Raw genomic sequence first — 24,055 nt, forward strand, 5'->3', positions numbered from 1 at the left:
GAAAGGTCACATTCACCCTCCGTTCAACAAAATGGCCCCTGAAAAAGGAAGTGATGTCACAGGTCTGACAAACATGGAGCAGAGCGATGACAGACTGTGAAAGGAGGGACTGGATCCACCTGGTGGGACGTCCCCAAACACAGAGACAGACAGACAGACAGGTTCCTCCAGGTGTGTCCTGTCAGGTGAAGCTTCCAGAAACAAGCCCACCTCTCTACACTTTAGGACGTCACTGTCCTGGAGAACTTTACAGTTCAGTCCAATGGAAACCACTGAGACACTGAGACAGAGGAGAGGACACGCTGGAGACATTACTGTCACATATGATCGCATAGATGATGTCTGATGGGCTTACCTGAGCACGTGAGATCCAGGATGAAGGAAAAGTAATCTGATTTTACACACTCCCTCAGAGAAGATTCAGACTGAACACAGTCAGACCTGATCCGCCACACAGGTCTGTCTGAGGACTCCTTTCTCTCTCCTACAGAAACAGCAGAGCCACAGTCCAGCTTTCTACAGACAACAGCTGCTTCCTTCCGGGTCCAGATAGAGGCAGAGTTAATCACTGGTCTCCAGACTCCCTGATGTTTCAACTCCAGTGTTCCTGCACAGCGACTGGCTCCTCCCACCAACCTGACATCATCAGGCTCTGAACAGAAACCAGAGAGTCATCAGTAAAACAAGAAAGTGAGTTTCATCAGAACAGAAATGAAACAAATCAAAGCTGCAGCTCCTCTTAATCCATGTATGGTTCGTTCTTTGATCATTTCATTTCAATACCGAATCAGAAAATAAGACAGCGAAAAAAATTATTTAGGCCTCATGAGTCAGATTTCTGTAGCTTTGTGTTTTACATTTGATAAACCTGCAGCAGATAGGCAACACATGGGCGATGGCGGTGATTGATTAAATGTAATTAAGATGAGCTTGACCATCAACATAAGCGGGGTTTTTTGAAAAACAGGACAATATTAGGCTATATAGCTGCAGTACCGGAGGCTGCTATTGGCTCAACATTCAGTTTTATAACTCACTAGCAACTGGAACGCTTTCCTGAGAATCCTCTGCTTTTTAAGATTTCTTCAACTTAAAATGAATTTACTGATGATTGTCACTAGGCTACATCAAATGGTAGGCTACACAGCAAACATGAACTGTAATTAGTGAATTTGACAAGCTGTATAGCCTATTGACGAATCACACTGATTGAAAGGTTTGGGTAATTTTCGTTCGTAAATTTCGTCTCTTTTGGCTACACTGTTTTGACTTGACCTTTATTTTCTGAGATGGAAGAATTTAGAAAGTTGCGGAGAGCCTCTGGGAACACATGGGTTAGGAGCATCGGATCACTTCTCCTCTGCCTATCCCTAGCTGTTTCTTTATCTGCTCTGTAAAGCGACTTTGAGTTCGTGAAAAGCGCTGTACAAATTCAATTTATTATTATTATTATTATTTAAAAAACATTAAAAATAAAATAAATAAATAAAACAGTAAACGTGTGTTTGTGTGTGTGTGTGTTTACAATTTTTTTTAAATTAAAATAAGTAAATAAAACAGTAAGCGTGTGTGTGTGTGTTAATAAAAATATATTAAAAATAAAATAAATAAATGAAACAGTAACGTGTGTGTATACATATTAATAGACAAAATTAAAAAAAAAAAATCAATTGATTAAAAACTAATAATAAAATTAAAAAATTAAAAAATCAGTGTCAAATGTAAAAACAAAACAATTACTAAAATATTACACCATCAAAATAATAATAATTTGAAACTCAGGGTTGACAAACTGACCGCCTACACTGGAGTTAAAAGGTACTACGAAGGGGGATAAGATGTTGGTTAGTTGAGTCCGAGTTAACTTCATTGGAGTTGGTGCGCGTTCACATAAAAGTGGCGTGTTCGGCCGTGCAGGCAGAGTTTTTTCACAACGGAGCATGCTCCGTATTTCTCCAAAGGAACGCACATTGGTAGTGCCAGGAAATTATGAATATAAAGACAAGTTAACGGCTAAATCTAATATCGTGGTTGCCGACAAAGCCAGGGAGGCTTGTTGGCATCGCATTGAGTAAATTTGTAGCCTAATTCTCTTTACAGTGTTCTTATTGTAGTTCTAATCTCTTATTATGTATTTTATGGGCTCTTCTTTTATGTGCAATATGATTAAGATGTAACGGTACAACTGCACATAAGGTCCATTGTAATAAAAAAAAACAAGGAGCCAGAGGAGAGGGGGAATAATCTGAGACAGAATTTAATTTCCAAGATTAATCTACAAGTAAAAAACTTGAATATTCTCTGACATTATAGTCACACATTCATGAGAGCAGCTTCACTTTGCAAAGCTGCAACATCTCACACACACGTCTGCCGTGTAGGCCAATTATGTGCAGTGAAAAGTTATATTAAACTTCACGATCGGATTCAGTAGTGAGGAAATACTCCTGAGTTTAGCCCACAGTCTCTATCATGCACCTTAAAAACCTTTCCGTGGATTGGGCGTCTTCAGACGAAAACACCAGAGTTTTGCTTTTTTGTGACTTTAATTTCAGGGAATTTTCCGATTTTTCTTCTTGTAAATTTGAAACCTGCATCTAGGATTTTTTTTTTCTTGGTTTATTAACCCCCACCCCGTAATTTTTGCCACGTAAAATGGTCAATCTAAATATGTGAAAACACTCAGCAGAATTCAATTATAGCCTACAGACGGGCTCCATCTAAGAAACTGTCCCGTTAATTAATTAAGATTCCTCTCTAAATCCCTGAGGCTGCAGGACTCGCTGTCTGAACGTGATGCTGTTGTGTTCAGAACTTCAGTGCAGCCGCAGAGGAACAAATCAGGCTGAAATCTAAACATATTTTATGAAGTGGTGTGTATTAATACTTCATCATTAACACTGAGTACAGATGTGGTGTGTAGTCCACCGGCAGGGGAACCTCGAGTTAACCACGAACAAATCCTGCTCGGAGCGGTTTAGAGATGCGGAGTAAATTGCCATGGCAACAGACCTCGGGTAACACCCGTCCACCTTTCGGAGTACGGGTTAATCAGGAAGTTACACCCGACGTCACCAAGTTACTCCTGAAGTTACCTGGATAAGCCAGTTACCCCGCTTCGTAGTACAGGCCACAGGAAGCAGATGAACGTAAACAGGTTTATTCTGAAGTCTGGTAACAGGACTTGGGGGAAAGCAAGCGGGCTGGGCGGAGCGGGAGTCTCGGGCTTCTTTGAGGATGTTGAAGCGAAGACAGGGCTCTCTCCAGGCTGGCAGGCTGTGTCTCCAAACTCACACACTGTAGGCAGGCAAAGGGAAACAGGCGTCAGCAAAAAAGGCAAGCAAGAGTAACTAGAGCAAAAGCAAAAACTAAGAGGACTGGAACGCATGTTACCATGGTAGGTTAACTGACGAACTGGCAGGGAGTGACTGAAGAGCCGGGCTTTTAGCAGAGTGGGTTGATTGCTGAGCCTCAGGTGAGTGGAGCTGCAGGTGGTGAGCCAGAGAGAGGGAGCAAGGAAGACACGCCCACAACACACACAGACTGACAGAGACAGGCAAAGACAGCAGGGAGGGGGGAACACAAGAAACTAAAGGATGGGGGAGAAGGCAGAGCCACTCCTGACAACCAGCTGCTTCAGACCAGCCCAAAACAAAATGCTTCCTTGATGCTGATGTGGTGTATAACATATGTGCATTTGACCATTACAGTTTAAAACAACACTCTAGCAGCACCACACTGACGTACTTAAACTAGGAATGGCTCCTCCAGCTTGACGCAATCTTGCAAAACAAGTAGCCTATATTCTAATATTTCTTTTTTCACATGTGGCTATAATAGGCCTGTGGTGCCACACTGCGTTGACCTAACGCTATAGGGAGCCCCAGTGCGTTACAGACACCGATAGGCCTTGACCATGCCATAAGTGACGAGTGAGAACAGGTTGTAGGGATACCACACCGGTCAAACGTAGAACAAAACGCAGCTCCTTTGTTTTCAGTTATGGGAAAAACCTAACAGATGTCTGGTTATTTGGTTTTGCATTTTTCTGTTTTGGTTTTAAAACAGAAAAACCAACAAAACGATTAATTTTCTTTGTTTTTCCGATTTGATTTTGAAACGAAACAATGAAAGAACGAACCATACACAGATCCCTCTTCTACCTGAGCAGGTGAGTCCAACAGCTTTTCCAGGTGAGCAGGTGTTTCTAGCTGAGCCTGAGCTTCTACAGTCCAGGAGAGCAGACTCATGGCCTCCACACTGGAACTCTTTGGTCCACATCGGAGCCTCCACTTCTCCATAGAGCGCCCCCTGGAGACCTGAAGGAGCCCCACAGCCGAGCTCCCTACAGACCACCTCTGCATCCTGCTGGTCAAAGTCAGCTTCACACACTGAGGACCACCTCTGGTTAGACTGGTTAGACTGGTTAGACTTCACCTCCAGTCTGCCTGAGCACAGACTAGTCCCGTCCAGCAGCCTGACAGAGTCTGGAGAGATAATAGAAGATGAAATAGAGATAAAGACACCAGACACAAAAGAAAAAACATGTCTTGAAACAACAATTGAGTGATTCAAAGTGGACTCAGCACAACTCCAACATCAGTTCATCATTAACAACAGAACACATCTTTCTAACAGCACAGACTGCAGCAGGTTCACCAGCACATTAACATTTAATACTCTGTCACACTTGTTCTCCACGTCTGAACACTTTCAACATGTTTCCAAACAACAGCACAACATCATCATCTGCAGATTTCTCTCCTCTGTTCCTGGCGATGGTGCAACGGATAAGACTATGCCTTTGGTGTGAGAGACCCGGGTTCAATCCCCCACTATGACCCACCATTGTGTCCTTGAGCAAAACACTTAACCCCTCGTTACTCCAGAGGCGTGCGATATCTGACATGTATAGCAAATGTAAGGCGCTTTGGTTAAAAGTGTCCGTTAAATGAGTAAATGTTCCTTCTGCTCAGGTTCTCCACAAACAAGTTCAACACTTTTCTTAATGTTCTAAGAAGATCTGTAACCCAGAATAAAAACCTGTTTAGAAAATGCTCCAACAACTCTAACTGGGATAGGGGCTGGACTTTCTCCTTTGAAGGAGCTGACAGGGTGGAGGACGCCACGTGGGTGTGGAGATACTGACAAGCCCCCGGCTGAGCAGAGCTCCCCAAAGTTGTGTCCAGTAGGTCATTGGTGCTTGTTATGGAGGCAACCAAAGACCCTGCTGGTGGAAACCAGCGGCTAAGAAAGCCTTCAAGCTGAAGAAGGAGTCCCTTCAGGCTGGTTGGTGGTTGGCCCCGGGGACCTCTGAAGCAGCAGACATGTATGTTTCATATATACACACACAGTATCTCACAAAAGTGAGTACACCCCTCACATTTTTGTAAATATTTGATTATATCTTTATATCTCGATACTGAAAGTTTTAATTAAGATATGTGGGTTGTATAAGTTATGCAAGTAACGTTATTTTAACCCAAACCATGATGTCTTTTAAACCTAACCAAACTGCGACATTTCACAACATTAACCATGTGTTTTATTTTGAAAGTCTACCCAGACGTTGCATATTTATTGTTGCTAACCTAACCTCTGAGCCCTACGCATCCAAAAACGCTCAGGGGCAACCAGGGAGTTAAAAGCCATTGACCAAGTGTCTATATGTGATGAACTTGGAGTGAGAATGTGTTGCCTGGAGATATTACTGTCATTGATGATGTCATTGAAGTGCTTACCAGAACAGGTGAGATCCAGGATGGTGGAAGAGGAAGATGATTTTACACAGTCCATCAGAGCAGATCCAGACGGAACACAGTGAGACCAGATCCACCACACAGGTCTGATTGAGGACTCCTCTTTCTGTCCTACAGAAACAGCAGAGCCACAGTCCAGCTCTCTACAGACCACAGCTGCTGTCTTCAGGGTCCAGCTTGAGTAAGCCACTGGTCTCCAGTCTCCCTGATGTTTCAGCTCCAGTGTTCCTGCACAGCGACTGGCTCCTCCCACCAACCTGACATCATCAGGCTCTGAACAGAAACCAGTGAGTCATCAGTAAAGAAGTGAATTCAAGAGACTAAACTAAAACTTGGCTGCTGATTCTGCTTCTGTGATTCTTTCTGTCTTTACCTGTTGAGGTGTTTTGTCCTTCAGCCTGGAGTCCTGTGATTGGAGCATAGCCGTGGACAGAAAAAACACTCAGGTTGTTTTGTAAAGAACTTTCCATCAGCTCAGAAACCTCTCAGTGAACTCCTCTGGAGTCATTTTACCAGTTTACTGTAGGTGAGATGAACATGTGGATACACAGAACAGCAGCCAGCAGACTGGTTGATATAGAGTTAAAGGAAAAGCTCAGCATCCAGTGAAGTATGCTCGCTCTTCTCCACTTCATCAGGATGGAAATCAGTATGTGGATTCTTGGAGTGAGAGTTGCACAAACACAAGTCAGTAACTACAGCTGCTTAAATCTGCTGCTATGAGACCAAATTGCTGCACAAATGAGTTCCTCATGCTCTCACTTTCACACCTCATTTTCTCTGGACCCCTGCCAAATCTGACCAGTGATGAGATCATTCTGCCACTGGTTGTTGAGGTGGTGTCCAGCAAACGATGTGGGCTTTGTAGGTCATTGGCAGACTTTCTGAGGAAGACCTGGTCTGATTAGGAGAGACGGCATTTGTCCTACTTTGGATGGAGCAGATTTGATATGTAGAAATAGGCTGAGTTTATTAGTGGACCAAATCCATGACAATCCAGAGTTGAGACCAGGAGGCAGAACTGCAGTCTAACATACTTCTCTCTGCTCTGTGCATAGTGACAGTGTCTGCCCCCAGACAATTTAAATTATTTAAATCAAAGGTAAACAGAAGAGGAGGCATTAAAAATGTGTAAAAATTAAAACCACGAGTGCAGTAGTGCAAAAGAATAGGAGAATTAAATGTGGACTCTTAAACACCAGATCTCTATCTTCTAAAGTTGTACTAGTAAATGAACTAATATCAGATTATGATTATGATTTATTTTGTCTTACTGAAACCTGGCTGGGTGATGGAGAATATGTGAGCCTAAATGAATCCACCCCTCCCAGTCATATTAATACTCACATTCCTCGAGGCACAGGCCGAGGAGGTGGAGTTGCAGCTATCTTCGACTCTAGCCTACTAATCAGCTCTAAACCTAAACCAAACTATAACTCATTTGAAAACCTTGTTCTTAGTCTTTCGCACCCAAGTTGGAAATCACTGCAACCAATTCTTTTTGTTATAGTGTACCGAGCACCTGGTCCGTACTCTGAATTCTTATCTGAATTTGCAGAGTTTTGTCAACTTTAGGGGCGGCACGGTGGTGCAGTGGTTAGCAGTCGCCTCACAGCAAGAAGGTCGTGGGTTCAAACCCCGGTTGCCCCGGCCTTTCTGTGTGGAGTTTGCATGTTCTCCCCGTGTCTGCGTGGGTTCCCTCCGGGTGCTTCGGCTTCCTCCCACCATCCAAAAGCATGCAGGCTAGGTTGATTGGTGACCCTAAATTGTCCTTAGGTGTGAGCGTGAGTGGTTGTTCGTCTATGTGTGGGAGTGTGAGCATGAGTGGTTGTTCGTCTATGTGTGGCCCTGCGATGGACTGGCGACCTGTCCAGGGTATACCCCGCCTTGCGCCCGATGTCAGCCGGGATTGGCTCCAGCGCCCCCGCGACCCTGTACGCAGGATAAGTGGTTGATGATGGACGGACAAAGTTATTATTGTAGGGGATTTTAATATTCATGTCGACGTTGAGAATGACTTAGTACTGCGTTTATCTCTCTGTTAGATTCCATTGGTTTCTCTCAGGGTGTTCATGAACGGACTTTTTTAACCACACCCTCAACCTTGTTCTGGTATATGGTATTGAAATTGAACATTTAATGTTTAGTGTTCCCACAGAATCCCTCTTTATCTGACAAGTATTTGGTAACTTTTGAAGATGTCTGATTGTGCTGTAGCTAAATTTAAGGATCTGATTCCATCAGCTTTTAATTCTTTATCAAGTCACAAATCTCGTATGCCAACTTCAGTCCCTCCCATCTTGTTGCTAGCAGGTCATGGTTTCTCCAACAGGATAATGACCCAAAACACACACCTAAAAACTGGTATGGTTAAGAGCAAAACATTGGACTATTCTGTCCCATATCCTTGTGCTTTCTCTTCCCTCTCCTCTCTCATCCTCTCTTTCTGCAGGTGTTTCTGGCTCTGGATCTGTGGTTGCGAGTAGCCTGCTGCTACCATGTTCCTGCTCGACACCCTGTGCTGCAATTGTTATTGCTAGTCCTATTATTATTATCATTAATATCATTGACAATATCTGTACCATTTATTAATTTATGAACCTGGCACCGGGATGCCAGCACTCCCAGCAATCTACTTCCACCAACCACAGCAGCCAGCTTCACTGGGGGCTTTGGCACCAAGATCCCGGCATCCCCCACTGCCAACTTCCAACAACTAAAGCAGTTGTACACCTCTAGCAACCACAGCAGCCGATATCAGGGGCTTAGGCACTTGGATGCCAGTGCCCCACGCTGCACAATTCCAACAATTACAGCAACTATTTCCAATAGGTGCTCCCGGCACTGAGATGCCAGCTCCCCCAGAAATACACCCCCAGCTGCCTTCTAACGTAGGATACATGCCTACTATCACCAGCCACAGCAGCAGTTTCTGCTGCCAGCACCGTCATTTCAAGTTAATATTGGGCTAACAGTCGTTTGGAGTGAACATCCGGCTAACAGTCATTTGTTCTATACCATCTTTTAATAAAGTATACTCTCCAGTTCCGATATAACTGATTCTGGCAGCATACATGGTAACCTCTTTGGTATACGCATTTCGAGCAAACATTCATCTCGAACCATGTCATTTTGAACAAATTGTTTCAAGCTAAGCTTATAGAAAAGTCATTCGAGCTAAGTGAACAAGTGTTTCGAGCTAAAGTCATTGAGCTAAATGTGTTTTAAGCGAACAGTCATTTCAAAGTTATGCCTTTCCAAGACTTGTTTCGTGCCAAGAGTCGTCTCATACTAAAGTTGTTTTGGACTAAAAGGGGCTTTCAACACTGGGACGCCAGAGCCCCCCACTGTTCACTTCCAGTCATTGTTAACCTGACTGCGTAAGGTCATCAGCATTCTTGTTTTCGAGCGATTAGTCACTTCCACACACGTCATCACATCACATTAGGGCATGTGATGACAAATGAATGTGGACACAAGCACATAGCCCGAAGCCTGGCACGCAGGATTCTCACAATCTTGCAAATTCTGCCTAGCATGATTTATTAACTGTCAGCTTACTCTAGCAGGAGCTCCAGGCACCCAATGCCAGCATTCTCAGCTGTCCACTTCCAGCAACCACAACAACCAGCTTTAGTGGGGGCATTAGGCTGCTACAACCCCCTGCAGCCCACATCCAGCAACTGTTGCAGCTCACTCTAGTCAGGGATTCTGGCACTGGGATATCTGTACAGGTACACAGCTTTCATCCACAGCCCCTGCAGCAATATGTTATTTCTATATCTAACTCCAGTCTTCTTTCCTTGAAACCAAATTAACCTTCTGATCTCCAATCCCCCCTTGTCCCACAAATTCGGTTCAATCCTTGCCAACCAGGTTAGGATAAACTACTTCTACCATGAACAACTGTCACCCCGCGATACTAATAGTACACTGCCGCCACTCGTGCTGCAAGTTTTTGGGGGTTCTATAGGAAAAAATGAACAGGCCAGCTTGAAGAGCTTCAGCCACCATCACAACTAGTACAACATAAACTTCCTAACATTCGATCTCGTCACCACATCTTGTTTCATCAGCTACGGCCAATCCATGATGGCTATACAACTCACTCCATCAAAGTCCATCTTAGCAGCACTAGCTTACTTTACAAAATTGTAACTGTTGTGCCCTGCCTCTAACCATTATTAGATAACCTTACTTCTCAGAGGTCTTCTACATCAAGAGCCATCTCAACCACCTCTGCCTTCCTCTTGCAGCAGACTTGCTATCAGTCTGCGCTGGTTACAGTATCCCTCTACTGTCTCTAACCTTCACACCCGCCCTCTTTGGTTTCACTTCACTGCATCTTCCCTTCGCTTTGACCTTCAGTGTCATACCTGCAATTAAGACTCATTTCTCAAACAACACTGCGTTCAACTTAAAGCAACCAAATCCAATAAATAGCACTGGCTTACACTCATCTTTTTCTCCGAAGTCCAATCACCTCTGAACCCTTTCAAGACCCTCATGAACTACTTGAGACTATGGGAATCACAGAGCACAAACATGTCAAATCCTCTCTGAGTCTTGGCTAGTGGCCGTCCGACACTTGTTCCACTACCAGTTCCACCAAGAGCTCTCTTGTCAGGCATTTCCCCCTTCCATTACCCAGGTCACTCCTAATCGTATCTGTTGATTGTGTGGTCCTTGCTAGTCAAGTGGAGCTAATTAGCAGAGTTTCAGGAGAATGACCACACATCAATCACGTCATTGCCAGCATTTCCATAAATACCTACATGTCCCATCTCCTCTTCTTCGCTCTCACATTCTCCTGCTCCTCCCAACCCCTTTCTCTGTCCTGCATCCTCATCTCCTTCTTCCTCTCCATAGGGTTATAGGGTGTCCATCGTGCCTGCTACATGGATTTCCCTAACGCATCTTCCCCACAACACTTTCAAATGCCTATTCAGCAGCTGCAGGCCTTGTACATCTTTCTGTTTTGATCATTAATAAACCTTCTCTAATAAATCTTATCTGTTGATTGTGTTGTCCTTGCTAGTAAATCTGTGATTATGGCCATCTTCTAGCTAAAGCTATCAAACAAGAGTTTTTATTTGCTTTGCTAAAAGTGGTCTAACTCAATTACCAGATGACTACTCAGAGACTGTTGTATTATTGTATGCATTTAACATAGTGACGGACATCTACACAGCTGGAATAATACAAAAAGAAGAACGTAGTGATGATTCGCGCTCTGTAGCGCCGTTTGTCTGTTATGGGCTGCTGTAGAAATATGAGAGGACCCAACGTGCAGCAAATTGAAATGTCTTATTCTGCACCCACATCCTATAGGATGATGCAAATTAGGGGAAGCTGCATGTTAGTCCCAACAATGAACTCTGCTATCAGCATTCTCATTGAACCAGACAAAGATCCCACTCTCCCATCCAGTTACTGCCCACTATCACTTATTAACGCAGATCTAAAAATCATCTGCAAAGCCCTAGCAAGAAGGCTAGAGAAGGTCACTCCATTTCTTAAGGCAGGTACTCTAGTAACAATACACGCAGACTACACCATATTGATAACAAGCATTTGATTTGGAAATTTCTATCCGCTACTTTACATTAATTTGGATTTGGAAACTCTTTCATAGTCTGGATTAAAATCTTATACGGTTCCCCTAGAGCTTCTGTCAGGATAAATGATCATACTTCTCCAAGCTTTAGTCTTGAGAGGGGTACCAGGCATGGTTGCCCACTCGCTCCCTTGCTATTCACCATTTTTATAAAACTACTAGAAGCTACTGTCAGCCAAAATATAAATATTAAAGAAATTCCAACAGAAAATGTGCAACACAAGATAAGCCTTTATGCAGATGATGTACTACTTTAACTCCTAAACTCAAAAATGTCTCTTTCTGAGATAATTACACTTAGATAGATAAATTGTCATCCATCTCAGACTACTCCATTACCTGGAGTAAATCCATAGATTTACCTGTAATGTGTGATTTCCAAAGCATATTTACCACACCGCTAAAGGGAGGGAATATTAAATATCTGGGTGTCAATATTTCCTTCAGGCTTTCAGAACTGACGTGGCTAAATTGCACCCCCTCTACTTGTGACCTGTTCCGCCAGTGTGTGAATGTTAGTTTCTGTTTAAGCACATAGGCTCAGTGTGTGAATGGTGAATGCAGATGTAGGGTAAATGCACTTTGAGTGGTAAAGACTAGAAAGGCACTATACAAATACGGAGCATTTACATCAGCTCCTGTGTCAAACATCATGCCCGCTTTAAAACCATCAACATAACCAGTGTTTCCCAGGATTTTAAGAGACTATGGTGTGTGGGCCTCGGACCCTCTCGGGAGATCCGGGGCAAACAAGACTCTGCAGGTCAGACTCTCATACCAAAACACTTGTCTTTGGTATATTCCCATTGTAAATTGTTATTTGTTTTATGTTTATGTATATGTTTTAATGTCTGCAAGCTTGTTAATTGTGCTGCTGCTTGTCTTGGCCAGGACGCTTTTGGAAAAGAGATTTTTTATCTCAATGAGTTTTTCTGGGTACATAAAGGTAAAGTTAAATAAAGGAGAAACGGACTGGAAGCACTTCCCTGGCAGTTGGGTTGGAATTTCTCTAAATATCTAGGTCTTCACCTATCCCATGCAGATTTACTACAATCTGGAAAAATCCTGCAAAATAAGAAAACGCTAAATTCCCCACTATGGTGTGATAAAGGGATAAGATATCAAAAGCATATATTGTAGGGCAGTGCAGGGCTTTATTCCATTCCAGGATCTACTGGCACAATATGGAATTAGCAATAAGAGATTTCTTGAATATTAACAGTTTAAATCCTTAATTTGGGCGAGTTTAGCGATAACAAAATAGACTTTGATCTACCTCCAAAGATAACATACTTTCTTTAACTCTCACCCCCAAAACTATTATCAAAGATAAACATGTAGATAGGTAGATAGAGACTTTATTGTCATTGCACATAAAATACAACGAGATGCAGTTTAGAGCAAACCATTGAACTTAGCCAACTTCTATAAATAAATAAATAAATACGCCATAAAAGAATTGCATAAAATAATAAAATGAAGCAATAAAACATCCATTAAAAGAATGCAAGAGCAATTTCAGTATTAAGACATAACTAACTGGTCCAGCAATTGGATAAAGTGCATTCAGTGTGTGTTAAGCACAGTTTGGCATCACCTGATCAACATTCAAGATTGCAGCAGCATGTCCACATCTCTTGGAAAAAGCTGTTCTTTAGGCGGTTTGTCCTTGCTCTGATGACCTTGAGCCTGCCAGAAGGAAGTTTGCAAAACAGATGGTGACATGGATGTGAAGAGTCTCCATTGATGTTCCTGGCACGTCTAAGAAGATGGCTAGAGTGGATGTCGTTCAGATGGGGAAGAGGGGCACCGACGATCCACTGAGCAGTTTTCACCACCCTTTGTAGGTCCTACCTTTCTTCTGCTGTGCAAGTATGTCAGGACACTCTCAATTGTACATCTGTAGAAATCTTTCAAGAGGTCATGGCGGAATATTAAGCGTCTGAGTGTGCGCAGGAAGAAAAGGCGTTGCTGGGCCTTCTTCACCAGACATGCTGTGTTTACCTTCCAAGTGAGGTTCTCAGATAAGTGTACTCCAAGAGGCACTTGTTCAACCTCCTCACCGCTTATGTATATCCCCAAATGCACTCTCTTACTCTTCCTGAAGTCAGTGACCATTTCCTTTGTCTTCTTGGTGTTGAGAATCAGTCATTCACTTTGCACCATCCAAATTGACTCTCCACCTCCTGTCTGTACGCTGACTAGATCTCCTATAGTCCTCCCTGTCACCTGAGCGGAGTGCGTCATCTCTGTCTTTGAGTAACATTCTCACCCTATTGTTGAACCAGGGCTTCTGGTTTGGAGATATCTTAATGTCCTTTTTGACAATGACAGTGTCAATACAGAAGTAATATATGCCAGAACTGCTGAGGTGTAGTGCTCAATGTCTGAATGGTAAAAGAGTTCCCACCTTGTGTCCTCAAAGCAGTCTTGTAATGCTGATGTGGTTGCATCAGTCCAGGTCTGCACAGTCTTCATGTGATTCTTGGGTCCGCAGATCAGGGGTTTGTATGCAGGAGTCAAGAAGAGGGCCAGATGATCAGATTGTCCAAGGTGGGTTGATGAATGCGTCTTGTAGGCTACCAGTATGTTTGTATACACCTGGTCTAGTATTTTGCCCTTCCTTGTTTTGATGTTGACATTTTTGTGGAATTTAGGTAACACCGTCTTGAGATTGCAGTGATTGAAATCCCCAGCCACAATGAAGACACTGTCCGGTAGCCTATTTTGTTGACTGTTGATAACATCGTGCAGCTTCCTCATAGCCTCCTTAGCATTAGCTTGGGGGTGCACATACACAGCTGTGATATAGACTGCAGGAAATTCCCTCGGCAAGTAGAATGGTCTGCATTTCAGCATTAGAAACTCTATGTGTTGGCAGCAATGTCTCTTGATCACAGTATTATCCGTACAGCAGTTGTTATTTATATACACGCACACCTCCGCCTCTTGTCTTACCGGCACCCTCTGTGCGACCAGCTCGGTAGATGGTGCGGCCTACTAGCTCCACGGCTGCATCTTGGCATCTTTTCATGAAGCCAAGTCCCTGTTAATATCATAATGCAGCTGTCTGACCGGTGATCAGTGATCCGAAGCCTTAAATCATCCATCTTGTTGATGACAGACTGTGGGTCGGAGGGAACATGCTCCAATTCTCATAATTAAAAAAACAATTATACTTTTTCACATTTTCTTTTACCAATAAATATTTACCAGACTTTATAAAAATATCATTAGATTTCATGCATAGGCTATATTTCATCATTTAACCAAATATGTCCCACCTTTTTTTCTCAAAATATTATTCTGCAAAATCCAGGAGTTTTTACCCGAATTCAAATTAATTTAGCTAATTTATCATTGAGGTGAAAAGGTGCCACGTGCACATTTAAAAAGGGATTAAATTAATTTTTAAAAATCATTTACGTGATAAACATATCTGACAGCAATACAGAAGCCATTAGAGCTTTACTGCGTTATATAAAACTATAGTTTTTTATTTTGAATTGTCACCTGAATTTCCTTTTATATAAAAAAAGACATTTCCTCAATAAATTGGTGCAGAAAAATTCTCCAGAATGCAGGAAATGAAGTGTTTAAAACTCTAATATTTCAGAGAAAGGCCCCCCTGACCACCCTTAATTAATATTAACGGTGTTAATTATTATCAGAAGTAATTATAAAAATCATAATAAATGTATTTACAGTATATGACTGGCGACCTGTCCAGGGTGCACCCCGCCTTTCGCCCAATGTCTGCTGGGATTGGCTTCAGACCTGCGACGGCGGTTGATGATGGATGGATGGATGTATTTATGGCCTATGATATTTAAAATTTAAGATGTAGTTTAATGTTAATGGTAGGTAAAATAGGTATAAAGTTCTGTTTAACAAATGGCATAACAGTTGTATATTTCTCCCTTTTCAACAAATTGATTATGAAGACATCATTTTACGTCTTCACAGTTGAGCATGTGCAGGAGTGTACCCCGCCCCCCCCCCCTTTCCAGATATTATTGCCTACTGCCGAACTAAGGGAAGGCTGGTGCTCCAAGATAACAGCCAGCCTTTATCCCCCAATACAATAAGCTCATAATTGAGTTTTTTGCCACGTAGGTTTCCACTTAAAAGGAATTTGCTTGGGTATATTGATGCAAAAATAAGGATTATAGAAAATAAAAGCAAGTACTATAACGACAGCTGTAGCCTACACTAACGATATAATGTTTACTTATAATAATAAAGCAACAGTCAAACCTTGAAACTGTTGAAGATTTGTATTTAGCTATGATGATTGAATATTTTAGATGCGTAGCTCGATTAGGATAATGTTTAACATTTATTAGAATAATGTTTGAGGTGTTATATATAAGATGCAGTGAACTTTGAGGAGCAGTTTTCTCACTCAGCCTGTTGCTCTCAGGCTGCGGCCTTCAGGAAGACACACACACCTCACATTGTGCAAAGACACACACATGGAGCCAACTGGCCGAAGGGGAAGTTAGGGTGTAGACCATGATTTGAAAAAAATTTGAACTCCGAACGTGAAACAATAGGGCAGAGGGAAAACAAATAAGTCTGGCATCGCGCCAAATGTTTTTCAAGCCATCACAAGGTGGGCCTGAGCATAGCCAAATTATTTCAAATCCTGGGGTGCTTTCGTGCACGTTTAGCTCAGTCGGCATGTGTGCGGGGAGAGTTGTATTTCTTCCTTGTACAACAAATTGATTATAAGGACACTTTTGGACATATTCACAAAAAGCAATTACTGCATTGTGTTTGCGCGTCTCGACGTCCCCACAATCATAAATCTATGGATTATTTTCATTTCCCTCAGGAAATTCAGGGGAATGCAGTCACACGTTTACTGATGGCTTTTTCAGAGGGGTGTCAAGCAGGTCAGAGTCTCTTTTGAATGTCCTTCAGAACTTTTCAAACTAAAAGCTTACGTTGACCAACTGTGTGATTGTTTAATGTGTGAGGACTTGGAGTGGAATAAGGCAGGATCAGAAGGTGTAATTTAGTATGTCGACAACACTGAAATACAAGTTAGTGCAAATGAAGCATATAAAGTTCACAGGTTCGGACAATTACAGTCTAAAACTTGTGTGTAAAGTAATTTAAATGGTTAAAAAAGAGGGTCATTTTTCAAGACTAAACATTGAAAGATGTAAAGCAAAAAGCAAATGGCTAAAATTGACTAACTATGGAAATCCATCAGTGTTATGCTGCGAGTGTAACCTGCTGCTCTCGAGAACCTACTGCATGGTCCTGACTCAACTGGCGACCTCGAGACGGGAGGCGGACACGCTGGCGAGGAGGCTAAAACCCATGGTCACTGGTGTCGGTCACTAGTGCGTCTCTTAAGATGTCAGGAAGTGAGGGGTCTCTACCTGTCCTGAAATTCTCTACCTGTCCCCTGTCTATACCAGTTTCTCAAAGTCTCTAACTGTCCCCTGTCTCTAACTGTCATCAAAGTCTCTAAATGTCATCAAAGTCTCTAACTGTCCTCAGAATCTCTAACTGTCCCCTGTCTCTAACTGTCATCAAAGTCTCTAACTGTCATCAAAGTCTCTGACTGTCATCAAAGTCTCTAACTGTCATCAAAGTCTCTAACTGTCCCCTGTCTCTAACTGTCATCAAAGTCTCTAACTGTCATCAAAGTCTCTAACTGTCCCCTGTCTCTAACTGTCATCAAAGTCTCTAACTGTCATCAAAGTCTCTGACTGTCATCAAAGTCTCTAACTGTCCCCTGTCTCTAACTGTCATCAAAGTCTGTAACTGTCTCCTGTCTCTAAATGTCATCAAAGTCTCTAACTGTCCTCAGAATCTCTAACTGTCCCCTGTCTCTAAATGTCATCAAAGTCTCTAAATGTCATCAAAGTCTCTAAATGTCATCAAAGTCTCTAACTGTCCTCAGAATCTCTAACTGTCCCCTGTCTCTAAATGTCATCAAAGTCTCTAACTGTCATCAAAGTCTCTAACTTTCTCCTGTCTCTAACTGTCATCAAAGTCTCTAACTGTCCTCAAAGTCTCTAACTGTCCTCAGAATCTCTAACTGTCCCCTGTCTCTAACTGTCATCTGTCTCTAACTGTCCCCTGTCTCTGTCATCAAAGTCTCTAGCTGTCCCCTGTCTCTGTCATCAAAGTCTCTGTCATCAAAGTCTCTAACTGTCCTCAAAGTCTCTAACTGTCATCAAAGTCTCTAACTGTCCTCAAAGTCTCTAACTGTCCCCTGTCTCTAACTGTCCTAAATGTCTCTAACTGTCCTGAGAATCTCCTCGTCGTCTCTGCTGCAGAGCTCCGCTCAGTGCTGTTCTCTCCTGTATTTATTAATTAAATGTGTTGTGTGCTCAAATGTCACCAAACGTGAAAGCACGCTCCCTGCTGCAACACAACCTCCACGTTTTAAGCTGATTGGATGAATATTCCTGATATAATCGAAATGCAAACACACACATACGCACAGATTTCCCTCTTTATTAGAGAGGTGTTGTAATTTAGTGGTGTCTGAATAGAAACTGTGTATGTTAACCTGATTTCTGGATTGTTTCTGAAAGATCTTTATTTCAGTCTTTGCTGTGGGTACTGTCAGGGCCCTGGTCTGAAACAATCTCTGCAGGAAGTTAAGGTGCTGCTGCAAACCTTTTTTAGTAGATGAAAACAACGCTAAGTCATCTGCATACAGCAGACCTCTGCCAGAACCTCCTATCTGTTCAGCCTGCTGCTGTCCTGTGTTATTCCTGCTGACAAATAATGTCTGTTTTTAAAGCTGTGAGTCTGTCAAATCCAAAACCTTCACTATGCGCGCACACACACACACACACACACACACACGCACACGCACACGCACACGCACACGCACACGCACACGCACACGCACACGCACACACACACGCACACGCACACACACACACACACACACACACAAACATTTTACACTGTAACTGACATAAAACCATAAAACTGAGAATTAACACATTAATGCAACAGATTTGGCTCATTTTACAGCTCTAGGTGCAGTTTCACTTGCAACAAACTACAACAAACACATAACACAGCAAAGGCAGCAAAGTTAAGATGTAAACATTAGTGCAAACAGCCCTGGAACAATGCCTCAACCTTCTGTGGAATAAGGAGTGTTTTTCCTGTTGCCTGAATATTTCCATTCAGCCAGCATTGCAGGAATGCATCAAAGAAACAAAGGTATCGCCCATTTTTTTTTTCACTCACAATATGAAGCTATGATTACAGATTCTTTAGACTCTCTGGGACAATCTAGTCCAGATTTAACAGCTCAAGTAGAGTGGTTTTTAACTGGACCTGGTCTAATGTGCATTAGCCAACATTTAAAATAAAAAGATGCACTCGGTCGCTCAGCAATGTCAATTCAGTTTTACTTTCCCCTTCACCACCGAACCAGAAGCTGACTTCAGCACCAGCACAGTGATTAGAGTCCTACCTGAGCTCCACAGCAGCAGCAGCAGCAGCAGCAGCAACAGGTGATCCATGTCCAGGTAGCCCGTCTCTCTGCCGTCCTCCTGCTCTCTGCTCTCAGTGTATCTGCCTACAGGAAGAGGTGGAGGTTCACTGCAGCTGCATGTTTCACCACTGAGTCAGAGCCTTGAGGAGGTCTTTTTGGAAAACCCTGAATCTAAAAAGAGAGAATTACTTTTGTTATGTCATAATTAAATGTAAACTTTTAGATTTTGAAACTGCTTTAGTAACACTGTTTAACTGAAACATTCTTGCTGAACTAAACTGAAAATGAGAGCTGGCTATCAGAAGAGGAGAGACTCAGAGGACAGGTAGAGACAGAGCTACGCTTTCTCACCTCATGTCCTAAATATAAAACTTTTACTCCAGTCTGAACCAGACACACAGAAACTCCCCTACTCACTGGGAGAAATGCCCAAATGCCAAATCCTTTATCTCCCCATGCCACAAACTAAGAACAACCAGCGGAAGCTCAGACTGATGTAGATAAGAAATTGTCAAAAGGTATTTGAATAATTGTTAAGTTGCACGAGAATACTGCCAGGGGCGTAACGAGTTGGCCCCGATGCAAGATGGTCATAGGGGGCCCTCCCACAGCGAAATACACTGCACAGCAACACCTAAACTAAATGAAACTAGATGAAAGGATATAAATAAATCATAGCCTAACCGGTGACAACCCACCTTCACACAAATTAAAATTATCCTATCAGTGACAGCACACAATGACACACATGTGAAAAAAGATGGTGATCAATACAAAATGTCTGTTAATAGGAATTATAAACACAAAACAAGTGTGTGGACTGAATACTAGTCAAATAAATAATAAATAATTTTTACTTACATTTTTGGTGCACTCAGCTTTTTGCTGTGCAAATTGTTTATTAAACGCTGTGATGGCAATTCGAGTTTTCAAGTAAACAGCTCAGGCAAACACTTGTTTTATTCAAGTCTTCTGCAGAAGGACTCGCAGCAACACACATCCGCCGTGTACATGTGTGCTCGAATAAGTGAGGAGAGCTGAGGACGTTGTCCCTGAAGTCTGGATAACACAGAGAACAGAGATATTTTGACTGTTAAGTTTACACAGATTCAGTCTCCCTGAGTCCAGGGTTACATGCAATATGTTTGGAATTCCCATTACAATGCTTTAAATCCAGCTGGCAGGCAGGGCCTTCTCTAGTGACAGTGTGGCAAGTCCAGATTAACGGGTCTGTGCCAATAAGATTTGATAAGTTTTAGTTTGGAAAAAGATTTTTCTGCAGAGGCCACAGTCACTGGATTTGTTAAGAAAAGCAGTAAAACGGTGCAGACTAACGTTAACCCAAAGCGATGCCGTTGTTGTCAGACATCATTATCAGCCAGACATTGAGCACCCCCATATCGCAGAAATGCTATGATCCTCGTTGCTGCTGGGAAGATTCGGCGGTAAGATTGGCAGTGGAAGCTGGGCGGAGCCTGAACTATTCAGGGTCAGCTTTATGTTACCACCCGGCTCGTCATGGAGAGACGTAACAAAAGATATGGATTAATTGAATGAGATGGGAATGACAACTGGAAGCTTACAAAATACCAACTATAGGCGGGCATATGAAGCAGAAACTGCTGCCACAAAACATGTTTGCCAAGGTCATTTTGAGATCACAGTGACCTTTGACCCCCAATCTCTAATCAGTTGATCATCGAGTCCAAGTGGACTTCTGCGCTAAAGACGGACGGACAGGCAGACGAGCTGAAACACAGTCTCGTAGTTTATTAAACTGATTTTATTTTCTTTGAACACAGTAGATGATGTAGACGGTCACATGGTGTCGTCCTTTCCACGTCCAACAATGATCCACTGAGATGTATATTTTGAGTTAGAACTTATAGTTAGAAAATATATTAAAATAGAGAAATATTTAAAAGTTAACTAATCATAATGGATAAATATGTTTTGCATTGCATTTGACTTGGTTAATTAATTTTACTGTTATTGGTGTAGAACAGGCTGTTCTGCTCCTCCTCATCTGTCTGTGTTTCATGTTTCATCATAAAAAGTGTCCTCATACCGTCTTTAACTGATTAATTACTAAATGATTCAACATGATTATGAAATAATCTAAAGTCTAAAAAGTGAAGTCAATTCTTTCGTTACAAAATTAAGCAAAATTATTATGAAATACACAAAATGAATTACAAAAAAAATTTGTTCTGCTCCGATTTGTATAATTCTGCTTTTAGTCAGACTTGAGCTAAATGTGCTCCTTCGGCCATCAAAGGAACAAATGTTGTCAAGGTCCTGAAGGAGGAAATCTGTCTCTCAACAGAAAACGACCCATGTCAGCCACAAGGCACTAAAGGGAATTCATAAAGTTTATATCACACTAACCAGATGAAAGTGGTTTTAACGTTGTACTTTGTCTGCTCGCTACACTCCTCCTCTTCTTCAGTAAACACAGACCGAGTGCTTCATCTCAGTCCTCTGAACAACAGACACAATCTCTATCAACAGATATCTGAACGCAGAATCTGGAGCCAGGGGACCAGGTTTTGGTATCAGCAGCATTCTGGTTTCTGTTTGCAGTCTGACCAATCTTTGGTTGGTAAACAGTTTGTGTTGAGACAAAAAAGCGGAACGCATCGGCCCAAATGAACTCTGGAACCCATCAGCTATCGTCTGATGAGGATTTACCTTTTATTTTTACTTTTTAAATGTATCTATAGCGCTGTGGCCTCATAGCAAGATGGTCGCGGGTTCAAACCCCGGTGGCCCCGGCCTTTCTGTGTGGAGTTTGTATGTTCTAAGACATGCGGCCTAGGTTGACTGGTGACCCTAAAATTGTCCTTAGGTGTGAGTGGTTGGCGACCTGTCTAGGGTGATGTCAGCTGGGATTGGCTCCAGATAAGCGGTTGACGATGGATCTGCATTCAAACTGGCGTCAGATAATAGCAGGTGGGTTCGGAGACTGGTCTGAGAAAGGCTTGTCTCTCATACTTCACTTATTCACTTACTTAAGGGTGAGAGGCTCTGGGCCGCTGTGGGGATACTCACAAGTGAGTATGTGTTGGAGTTTTCCCTGGAGAGTGAGAGGGTCGCAAAAGGTTGTTCAAGTGTACATGGTACCAGAACAACTGAGGCAAAAGGTCGAGGATCAACTTTGTGATCGTATCATCAGACCTGTATTGGACACTCGGGGAAAGAGAGGAGCAGAGCTGTCAGCTGATCACCAGCAGCACATGTGAGTTGCTGCTGAGACTACTGGAGGTGATCTGAGGCTAGAGATATTAAAACAAACATAGGAGATATATGAACAGATTAAACAATTATGTGATCGTGACAAGATGTAAAGATTGCTGAGAAAGCTGCAGGGAGAGGAAATAAGAACAAGATGCTGCACACAGAGAGCTGCAGGGAGAGGAAATAAGAAGAAGATGCTGCACACAGAGAGCTGCAGGGAGAGGAAATAAGAAGAAGATGCTGCACAGAGAGCTGCAGGGAGAGGAAATAAGAACAAGATGCTGCACACAGAGAGCTGCAGGGAGAGGAAATAAGAAGATGATGCACACAGAGAGCTGCAGGGAGAGGAAATAAGAAGAAGATGCTGCACACAGAGAGCTGCAGGGAGAGGAAATAAGAAGAAGATGCTGCACACAGAGAGCTGCAGGGAGAGGAAATAAGAAGAAGATGCTGCACACAGAGAGCTGCAGGGAGAGGAAATAAGAAGAAGATTTGAACACAGTTTGTGTTTAATGGGAGCTGATGGACTCATGATGGTGGACCAAGTTTTGGTATCAGCAGCGTTCTGGTTTCTACAGTCTGACCAATCAGGTTTGAGTGGGCTTTGGTTGCAGGTAAACAGTTTGTGTTGAGCTATAAAAGCGGAACGCATCGAATGAACTCTGGAACCCATCAGCTATCGTCTGACGGGGATTTAGCTTTTATTATGTTTTTTTAAATGGATCTCCTGATAACAGCAGATGGATTCAGGGACTTGTTTGACAAAGACTTCTGTCTTAAACTTTACTTATCCCACCCTGTTTAAGTACACCCCTGTTTCAGGTAACAATAACCTCCACAAAACTAACCTAAAACTGAAAAGAAAAATAATAATAAAAACTCCAATCAAAATTAGGATGTTAACAAATAAATCAGACAACGCACAAGCAATTGATATTCCCAAGACCATCAAAAAGTGGTCTTAAAACCGGTCTCAAGACCAAGACCGGTCTCGGGTACTACAACACTAATGATAATACTGTATGTCCCATTCCCATGATATCAAAATTTGCACTATAGGTCACCACTATGGCAGTCTCTGGCCCGTCATTGAAGGTATTCTTGAAGACATTTGAGAGTTCATCATTTCCTGATCAGCTGTTGAAAATGTTGATGTCTCGTCCTGCATTGGGGCTGTTTATTTACCATCCAATGAAAAGCCTTTCTCAATTCGTACGGTGCTGCTGAAGCATATGGTTTGTGGAGGCCGACCTGGAACCCACTGATTACTGTGCAAAACACAACTTTATTCACTGATTTTGTTATTTACTGTGCAAAACACAACTTTATTCACTGATTTTGTTATTTACTGTGCAAAACACAACTTTATTCACTGATTTTGTTATTTACTGTGCAAAAAACAACTTTATTCACTGATTTTGCTGAAACTGGATCTTATTTGATGGAGAATTTTTTTTTCTGGTGTTCTCTCTGATGTCCCTCGGCTGCTCTGCCTCACCTCTTTACGGAGTTTCCTGAAGGTCACGTAGCTTCTTGCTGAAGTAAGTTGACTTTACTGCTGCCCTTTTCTAATAACTCCGACTGTGCAACTAGTAGTCAGTTAGCTCACTCTGCTTTTTAGATGCCCTCTGAACGGCAAAGGAGCTGGATGCAATTAGGGTAAGTAAAATGAAAAAAACAACGCTTGTCTGTGTGTTTATCCAGCAGGCTGTGTTATTCAAATAGAAGAACAAACAGGTAATCAGTGTCACATGATATTTCTGAAATTTCTTCATTCCTTTTATTTTTCCTGCTGACTTCCTGCGTCCCCGTGGTATTTAGTCTACATGTCAGCTAAAGCGAAAGTTTGTACTGTGAGAGGAAAATAGATAATAGTGTAAAAACTGTTGAGCGGTTCTCTGTGTCTTCTGCAGACACGATGCTGCCATGAGTTTCTCCTCTCATGCAGCAAACAGCAGC

At 42.4% G+C, this 24,055-nt stretch overlaps 1 protein-coding gene and 1 long non-coding RNA gene across 2 annotated transcripts in view; one reads left to right on the plus strand and one right to left on the minus strand.

The window, feature by feature from the left end:
• Positions 1 to 24,055, plus strand: part of LOC123960356 (scavenger receptor cysteine-rich type 1 protein M130-like) — a 549,618-nt gene that overhangs the window by 452,560 nt on the left and 73,003 nt on the right. The gene's annotated exons all lie outside the window — the stretch shown is intronic.
• LOC123960233 lies at positions 15,692 to 17,263 on the minus strand. Its single transcript, XR_006822481.1, has 2 exons — positions 16,582 to 17,263; positions 15,692 to 16,413 (listed from the first exon to the last, which is right to left on the minus strand). It is a non-coding gene; the product is annotated as an uncharacterized LOC123960233 (long non-coding RNA).

The sequence above is a fragment of the Micropterus dolomieu genome, linkage group LG21, assembly GCF_021292245.1.
Source record: "Micropterus dolomieu isolate WLL.071019.BEF.003 ecotype Adirondacks linkage group LG21, ASM2129224v1, whole genome shotgun sequence".
Taxonomy (NCBI): domain Eukaryota; kingdom Metazoa; phylum Chordata; class Actinopteri; order Centrarchiformes; family Centrarchidae; genus Micropterus; species Micropterus dolomieu.